The sequence below is a fragment of the Balaenoptera physalus genome (assembly GCF_965194825.1).
Source record: "Balaenoptera physalus genome assembly, contig: HAP1_SCAFFOLD_1433, whole genome shotgun sequence".
Classification (NCBI taxonomy): domain Eukaryota; kingdom Metazoa; phylum Chordata; class Mammalia; order Artiodactyla; family Balaenopteridae; genus Balaenoptera; species Balaenoptera physalus.
This window is the reverse complement of record NW_028125363.1, coordinates 61680-71133: the sequence shown is the minus strand read 5'-3', so window position 1 is coordinate 71133 and position 9454 is coordinate 61680. Positions and strand designations below refer to the sequence as shown.

The 9454-nt window shown below is 41.0% G+C and overlaps 1 pseudogene across 1 annotated transcript in view; it reads right to left on the bottom strand.

Moving 5' to 3' along the window:
- Positions 1–4951: 4951 nt before the first annotated feature.
- LOC309653905 (cyclin-Y-like protein 1) overlaps positions 4952–9454 on the bottom strand; it is a 41926-nt pseudogene continuing 37423 nt past the window's right edge. The window contains exons 10-11 of the transcript in view: positions 6300–6357; positions 4952–5259 (exon numbers count right to left, since the gene is read on the bottom strand). The product of the transcript in view is annotated as a cyclin-Y-like protein 1 (transcript). The remainder of the gene's footprint in view (positions 5260–6299; positions 6358–9454) is intronic.

The window sequence follows — 9454 nt, the reverse complement described above, 5'->3', positions numbered from 1 at the left end:
TTAGTGTCTGGGTTTCTCATCTAGAGGTGTCTGATCTGATGAGAAGAGGAGTTATCAGAAATGCTCTAGGACATGGAAAAAGCTAGTCTGGAAATACCTGTGAGGGATTTCAAGTTGGCTTGTGGGTGTCTGTCCTGTGCCAGCCCTGTGCACACTCGCACACTTGCGGGCTGGTTGCTGATGTCAGGTGTACGCACTTTGATCCAGGGCAAGTGAAATGATCCCTGCTTTGGCATAAAATCTAGCTAATATCTAAATGCTAGAGATAGCTGGTGACAGCTGGGCGTGTGCTCAGACATAAAGTACAGGCATACCTCATTTGACTGCGCTTTGCAGACTTTGCTTTTTCACAAATTGAAGGTTTGTGACAACCCTGAGTTGTCAGATGATGGTTAGCATTTTTGAGAAATAAAGTATTTTTAAATTAAAATATGTACTTCTTTTAAAGACAGAATGCTCTTGCACACTTAATAGACTGAAGAATAGTGTAAACATAAGTTTTATAGACATTACTGGAAAACCAAAAAATCCATGTGACTCACTTTATTGTGATATTTCCTTTATTGCAGTGGTCTGGAAGCAAACCCACAATATCTCTGAGGTATGCCTGTACATCTAAAAAATGTAACTTTTTCCCCATTATTAAAGTGATACACAAAAGAAAATAGAGTGGGAAAACAGAAAAATAGCATGAACCCAGTAGAAACTAATAACAGACTTAAATAGAGTTACGAGGTGCTAGACATGGTTTTAAGCTCTTCACCATATAAATTCATTTACCCCTCACTACAACTCTATGAGGGGTAACTCCACTTTACAGATGAGGAAAGAGGACCTGGAGCTGTCGTGTGACTTGTCCAAAGTGGCAGCTAGTAAAGGAAGAGCCAAGGTTTGGACTCATGCTGCATTTAACAGGGTAGGGTCAACCTCAGAGATATATATAGCTCATAAGGTAAGCTTTATCCAAGGATTCAATGCCACTTGCTAAAGTTTAAAAAGTTAATCTCAGTTGCCATTTATTCATCCATTTATTTCACAAATATTTACCAAAGGCATCTATGGGCAGCACACTGTTCCAGGCTTGATTATCAAGATACTGAAGAGTATACAGAGGCTACCTGTCCAGTCATTCCTATAGCATTGAACTCTCAAGTGTCTCAATATGTATAATCAATACAAGTATAGTAAGATTAGAAATGCCATAACTATTCTCTGATTACAAAATCCAAAACCAATACTTCAAAACTTTCAAAATGTCACAGTCTTACTGGATGGAATGTTTGGCATGATCCTCCGTATTTTCATCAATTAATAAGTACACCTTGGACAATAATTTAAGTTGAACCTCATGAATTCCACTTTGTAGCAACACGTTTAATATAACAGTAGTGTCTTCAAGTCAGAAATTTGGTGTTTTTGGATGGATGGATGGCTGGCTGGCTAGATGGAAGGATAGATGAGTGAATTAATAGCTAAGAATGCCTGGCAATGTTCTAGTTGCTTAAAAATTGCATCTTTAAAAATAATTCAGTGTTTTCCAGTTTGTTAAACAATAACTATGACTCAGAAGAAAATTGTGATTTCTGTCCTTTCCATGGACTAAACATGTAACTTCAAGGAAGCCATTATGATGCCAGTTCCCTCTGATTGTTGTGAGGATCAAATGAGCTAACTGAAATGAATTATGTAGCACCCTGCCTAATACATGTTAAACAGCATATTTTAAACTGCCTTTAAAGTGAAATACTATATGCAGAAAAGCAAAAATTCAAATGATACAAAAAGCTATACAATGCAAAATACGTTTCTTTTGGCCAAGTTTTCCCGCTATTATTACTACTATTATTAGAGATCTCCACGCAAAAATAACATCTCCCTGTTGATTAAGAAGGGAGAGGTTTACAGACTAGGAGATAACATCCTTTGAGTCAGAACCAAGTGAAATAACACATGTATTCTGGTTCAATTCCAGCATGAGTGATTAACATTCTCCAACTTCAAATAATTTTTATTATTAGCCAACACTTGTCCATCCCCAATAATACACATGTTGCATACAGGCCACAGAATGAGGCAGCCTCTCTTGGCATGTTCACAATCTGTGCATACTTTCCACTGAGGGTTTCCCTTTCTTTTTGATTGCTATTCCATAGCTTTTCAACTCCCACTACTTTCAACCCTGGGATGTTTGCCGACACTGAGTGCCAAGTAGTTCCCAAAAAACCAAAAAAATATAAGCACCTGTAGACTCCCAGGGAATGAAAGAGGTAAAGTACATTTTAAACATATTTATTAACGGTTTTAATGTTTGTGAAGAGATTTATATTTCTTTCTTTTAACTTTGAGGCTGGGATTATTTCTCACAAAGTCTTGTTGATAAGCAGGAGGAAGAGGGCTATTCTGCAATTTTGTCTCCCAGTCTGTGTAAGTGGGATCCAGGACACAAGAACGACTCAGCCCTAAAGTGCAGTCCTGAGTCCCTCAAGAACTCAGGCCCTCCTGCCTTTTTGCCGCCTTCTTCCAGTAGAAGGAAGGGGTGGGGGGAGCGGGAAACAATTCAAACCCTCTTTGTAAGGGGCGGGGCCGGGGCGGAGCCTCCCGGCGGGCATTAGAAGCAGGTGACCCAGGCTGGGCGGGAGAGGCCAGTCAGCCCGAGGCCGTGACTCCACTGCAGCCAGCGCCGCCGCCGCCGCCGCGCGCAGTTCAATACCCGCCGGAGGTGGGCCAAAGGGTGCTAGAGCGCGGGGGAGGAGCGGAGCCCGGCGCGTCCCGGGAGAACCGCCACCGCCCCCAGGAGTCCGCTGGAGCGCGGATCCCCCTGCAGGGGAGGAGAAGAGCGGCGGGCGGGACGCGGCGGCGGGCGCGCACCATGCAGTCCTGTGAACACACACTGGCAGCGATGGGGGAAAATAAGTGTCCCTGGACTTTGGACTAGATTACAGCCAGATATTCCAAAAGCATCGAGACACTGCTCTCTGCGGCCTCTGAAAACAAATGAGACCCATAACACCCTTGCATAAGCTTTTAAAACATGGATCAGTGCGGCAAAACGAAAGCTGTTCCCCCCCCCCCTCACCTCAATATGTTTTTCTCTTCCTCCTCTTCTGAGAAAGCCTATATAGTGATGAGCACACACTTTACTGTTAGAGAATTCTGTTTGCTTTTCTAATCTGTTGAACCATTCCCTCATTTATATATGAAAGTCTATGTATTGATGAATACACACGTACACACACCACGCATACATACTTTACTGTTAAAAATTCTGTTTGCTTTCCTAATCTATTTAACCATTCATGCAAGAAGAGTGTGAGGCCATTACTGGGGAAGGGGGTGACAGTGCATTGGCCAGCAGAATACCAGTGACCAGGACTGAGTGGGGACTAAATTTAAGAAGCTAAAATGGCAAAAACAATTAAAATTTGAGGATGTCTCCCTAGAAAAACAGCAAGTGTAGGGATTTGCGCTTCATTTATACCAAAGTTGGAAAAGTCAGATTTAAGCCCAGGTCAGTTTTTACATTATGGATATTAAGTAAACAAGTGTATAGTTTCCATAGTGTATTTAAGCACTTTGCTGGTGGAAAGAAGCCTGGTGTTATAGTTTTCATGGACTTTCAGAAGCTATTCACGTTTATAAAAATGCACTGCTCTTACACGCTCATCCTCTGAATCAAAATTTCAGTATATTCGACAAAACCTTGTACACAGAGCTACAGAACTTTTTGCACATCTAATTCCTCTACTTGTTCAGAAGCTTCTTAGAACCTTGAAATAGATCCCCTGCCTGAGGGCCAGTTCCTCTCTTCTTTTTCAAATGAGGAACTTTTCTGATCACCTTGACCTCTTCCCTCAGTTAACATGTCTTCCCAGAAAGTACATAGATTATTCTGCTGCCTTAGGTCATTGTGCCTAATTTGGGTTTTTCCTCTTCCTTTTTTTTTTTTTTTTTTGTGGAGGAGTGTAAAGATGATGCAGAATGTATCTAAAAGTTGTGGGATGATGTGGTTGAAGTGATTTAATTCTTCCTGTTAAAACAACTATTTTTCATTTTGGCAACATACCAAACCTAAAAAGAACAACCAATTTACTTTAAAAAAAAAAAAAAAGACAGTTAAGACAAAGGATACTAAGCCAAGGAAAGGCAATACAGGTAATGCATTTGGAGGTCTAGGTCCAGGCCAACTCTCAGAGCTGCCTCTGTTTTCAGCCTCTGTTCTCACCGCTGCTCTCCCCCTCCCTTCCCTCAAAGATGAAGCCCACCTGCTTCCCTCAAGTCTTACCTCAGCCACCCCTCCCGCTACCCAGGGCAGAGAAGCCCATCTATTTATGGTCGCCCCCTATTTCCATCTCATATGCTGTTTTCTTCTGATTTTTATTTTTATTAGGCAAACAATCCACACTCCTGAAAACAATTATAAACTGGAAGGTTGTGGGGTGGTTTAGCAGCTTCTTCACAGCCAGCTCTGTGATTTTAGTGAGGATTTAAGGCCCAGTTTAGTTTCACATGTACAGCTTTTGGGCTGTCCCTTTCATGGTTCAATTGTAAGCAACGTCTCCCATCACAGATTAGGGGGTAAAGATTTAGAAGGAACTAATATGTGACCTCTCAGTAAATCAGTTGATAAGACTTAGGAAGTCATTTTAATTTATATTATTAACCTCACACTTTGAAGCTGTCTAAATTGGCTGAAAATAAGTATTCTTGGTGCCTTATTGGTTTATCCTTGCAAACCTTTGTCATGTTTTCTCGTAGTCATTTCCAGTGATAAGCCTGTGTGTGTGTTGTGTGTAATTGTGAGCAATGTACAAGCTTAAATCACGTGCTGACACCACTGTTTCCAAGTTGGTATTCATTAGGCCGTTTCCTCCTGGGCTAGGGCTGCACTAATCCCGACACCGGCTGCCGGGAGAAAACCTCATGGAGCCCACAGCGCACCTTAATAACAGCATCCGTGACCTGCAGTCTCAAGTACAGAATGGGAACCCCAGAGCTAGGAAATGTAGTTGTATATTTTAATGAACTGCTACCCCTGCTAAAGAGGCTTCTTTCACTTTTGTGCTCTACAGAAAGACCAAGGGGGGTAGGAGGGACAAAGCTTTGAATAACTGCTTTCTAACACCGAATGTGGCCAACAGGACAGAGAACATCACAAATCTAGGCAGGTGTGAGGTACAGTGGCTGAGGATTTCCTGCTCCCCCTGCATGCCCTTTCTTGCCTCCAAAGTCCGATCAAGTGATCCTGGGAAAGAAATACGCCTGGGTTGAGGAGGGTGGTTTTGAAAGAAAAAGCTACCAAGACATTAAAGCAGGGTGAATGAAGGGTAGGCAGGATGAAAGTAACTAAGTAACCTGGCTCAGAACTCTCAAAAGCTTCTAGCAGCTTGATGACAATTACAGGATTTATTTCAGTCTGTGGTACATCATTTGAAGACAATAGTACTTCATGTTGTTACAAACTGTATGTATAGCGTGTATGTGTTGTGGGTGTGTATATAAATAATATATATTATATATATGAGAGATTTAGTGACTTTTGATACGGGTTTGGTGCAGGTGAATTTATTACTGAGCCAAGTGAGGCACATACTGAGTCAGTAGTTCGAGTCCAGGGCATTCAGTACTTTTCCTGATTTCCATGTGTGTATAGTGCCTGTCCCATGCGGTATTGTCAGTGTCATGTCAAATCCAGAACTCACAAAGCAGAGCCAGCGACATTTTATTTGTAGACAATCAACTAGAATCTATAAAATTATTACTGGCAGATGATTATAATTCCAGATCCCTAACACTAGCAAAAGGAAACCCAGAGCATCTTGATAAGAAGTTTTCTGTTTTTGTTTTGTTCCTGGAAGTCAGTAGAATAGCAGTTGTATGTGGTTATATTAGTGTCAAGATACTTAATTTGCTGACCTTATTATTTCAGAAAAAAAAATTGTATGTATTATATTTGTGGGAAGTTAAAATAATGCTTTGAGATTTTTATCAAATATGGAGAGTAGTTATTTATGAAAAACAAAGAAATGTCTATTTTTGTTTCTTTGTTCCCAATTAATGTAGCTAAATTTTAAAGTGCATTAAAGCAATGGTAAAGCAAATAAGATGCTGTACAAGTAGTTTTCTCATGCTTTCATGGAGAGACACTGTGTTCTAAGAGTATCTGAAGGAGGTATGTGCATTCTAACTTCATGATCAGATTTCTCGGATGTACTTTGAATATAAGTGGCAACGTTTTTATTGATAATAAAATCAAAGAAATTCCAATCACCAGAAGGAGAACTAATGAAAACATGTTTTACCTGAATGAATATACTTCATAGGTTTCTCCTGCTGATCCTGTGATTGTTTCATGATTCACTTGAAGAAATGAAGGAAAATACACATAAGAACAGAGACATTACCTGAGATTGTGTTCTATTTTATCAACCCTCCATCTATACTCTGTACTGAAGCAATTTGGATAGAAGTGCTGCTGTTGTTGTGTGTGTCTGGTTTGCAGTCAGAAACTCCCAAAACTTCATCATTCAGCAGTTAGATCCACAACTTTGTATTAAGGTCTAAATACAAGTCAGGGAACCCAGCTAAGATAAGAGGATATATGGTTCTCCCTCTGTATTTGTGGGTCATTGGTTCCAGTAGTCTCCCTCCCCCCCGTGCCACCCCATACCAAAATCCATGGATGCTCAAGTCCCTTATAGAAAACGGTGCAGTATTTACATATAACCTACGCACAATCCTCCCATCTTCCCCCGCACCCTCCTTTATACTTTAAGTCATGTCTAGATTACTTATAACACCAAATACAAATCCTAAGTAAGTAGTTGTAAATATAATGCAAATGGTTGGTGGTGTGCAGCAAATTCAAGTTTTGCTTTCTGTAACTTTCTGAAATTTTTTTCCCTAAGTATTTTCAGTCCATGGTTGGTTGAATCCACTGATGCAGAACCTGTGGATACGGAGGGCCAACTGTCAATTGATTTAGAGTTGGCACTTCCCTGACAATCTGGACAGATGCTTAGTAAACCTGAGATAATTAATTTAGCATCAAAGTGAGTACTATGAGCATTATTAGATTGGTACATGTTAGGGCATTTGGGAGAACAGAAAATACAGCAGTTGAGCTGGATCCTGGTGCAAGAGCCACTGTGCCTTACCCGTCCAGGTCTCTAGTTGGCACATCTTCCCAATGCTTTCTCATTGTTCATTCCCCCCAGTGGAAAAGGGGGGCACTGTTGGACTTAGGAAGTTGGAGAAATAGGTAATAATGCTTCTTTTAGTGATTTAGTTACAGAGCTCTTACGTGCAACAGAATGAGAGGAAGTAGAGTGGTTCTGTGCATAGATTTGGGAGCTAGACTGATTAGGGATTCAACTCCCAGCTCCATCATTCATGGGCTGTTGATCCTGAACAAATTACTTAAGCTCTTAGTACTTCGTTTGTGTGCTGCATCTTAGTACTTTCTTATCTGTGAAAGGGGGATAATGATAGTACTTATATTTTAGGGTTGAGAGGATCTAAAAGATGAAATCAGGTTAAGGTAAGTAAAACAAGGAGGAAGCAGCCATTCAGGCATGGAATGGAAAGGGAATTGAAAGACTAGTTTTCAAGTTTGTGTCTGCATAAGAATCATTTGGGGTTCCTATTAGAAATGTAGATTCCCAGGCTTCAGCTCCAGGAATTGAGATGAATTTGGGATCCAAGAATTAGGTCTTTTTGTTCTGTTTTAGTAAACTTTTAGAATGATTTTAGGTTTACAGACAAGTTGCAAAGATATATCCGTTTTGCCCTAATATTAACATATTATCATAGCACATTTGTTAAACTAAGAAGTCAACATTAACGCACTACTGTTAACTCCAGACTTCATTTGGATTTCACCAGATTTTCCACTGATGTTCTTTATCTGTTCTAGGATTCCGCGTTGCATTTAGAGAAGCTTCATTTCTTACAGGGACTTTCAGCCCATGAGAGGCAGGTGGTCTGGAGACCACATCTTGAGAAACACTAGGACATGTCAAGGGCTGAGGAAGGTCAAATTGCCCCATCCTCACCACCATCCTGGTGGTGGGGGTGTTGGATATAGAAATTTGATTTGAAGAGTTGGGATGGAATCCTCTCCCTTAGATGAGAAGGGGTTACCTTAAGAAGTGAGGCATCTATTCCTAATGCCAGATGAAATGAGTTTTGGAGTTTGGAAGGTGGGGTTGCTGCCTAGCCTGAGGAGATACATCTAGGGATGTGGGCAGATCAGGGGAGTGAGTGCAGCAAATTGGGAACAACTACTTTGTGGGAACACAGGAGGGCTCAAGTAGTTGATTAAAGGGGATTACAAGGGGCCAGTTAGCCCGTGAGCCATAGAAATCCTGTATTTCCTGGAACCTGGTGATAGTGTTTTAGAAATGGCTCATAGTAGTAACCAACATCAAGCACTGCCACATTGGACACGAGCAGAGAGTCAAAGGGTGAAGCTGAGATGACCTTGTTGAGAGAGGGCAGTGGGAGGTGGACAAAACACTGATGCCCTGCGTTTGGAAGAGTCGGTTCCCACAGTGAGGAGATAAAGGGCCACCATCTGGGGAGCTAGAAGTAAAGGTCAGTAGAATTGAGAACGGTAAGATGAAGGAATAGATGTTGTAAGAAAAAGCTAGCAGAGTAATTTGAGGTCTTGAAGTTGAGATCGACATATTCTTGAGGACCTTAGGTTCTGAGGCTGTCACTGACTTTCTCTAATCACATTCAAATTATTTAGCTGCCCTCACAGCAATTAAGTAATCACCTAACCTGTTCCTTCTTTTTTTTTTTTTTTTTTAAAGAACATTCACCTCTTTTCATTTGACTCTGGATTTCTCTTAATTTCTATACTACTTCACTTTCCTGGTTCTTTCTGCATGTTAGAGATCCTAAACCATAAACTGGTATTCATAACATTTCTTTCACATGAAGTACATGTTATCTCATCTGCCAAACCCATTTAAAACGGACTAGTGGAAATTGCCTCAGAAGCCAAACAGATTGCACCTGTGTACAAGGGACCAGGTGTCTCTGAAGGGCTCCTAGATCTTTTGTATTCTTGCTGGCACGGTGTCAGGCTGGCCAGGCTGGTGAGTGGCTAACAGTTAAGATTTTAGGTGATCTAATCCTTAACTTGATAGATGCTGGGTGTAATCTACAGATTCTGCATAGAAATTAGCACTTACCCCTGGGAGAGCCCCTACCAGCTGTCAAGTGCTTTACCAAATAGCTCTATACTCAAGAATGCGGCTTCTGGGTGAGGGAACAGTCGTAGTCATTTTACATGTGGTTAGAGAGAAGTCTTGGGTGATGAAAGATTTTAGCTAACCTACACGCTATAGGTAAACATTTCCAAAAACATTGCATAACCTGAATACAGAGTGAATTGTTTTCCAGTAAATACTGGCTTCAGCATTTTTCAAAAATCAAGGAATGGTATATT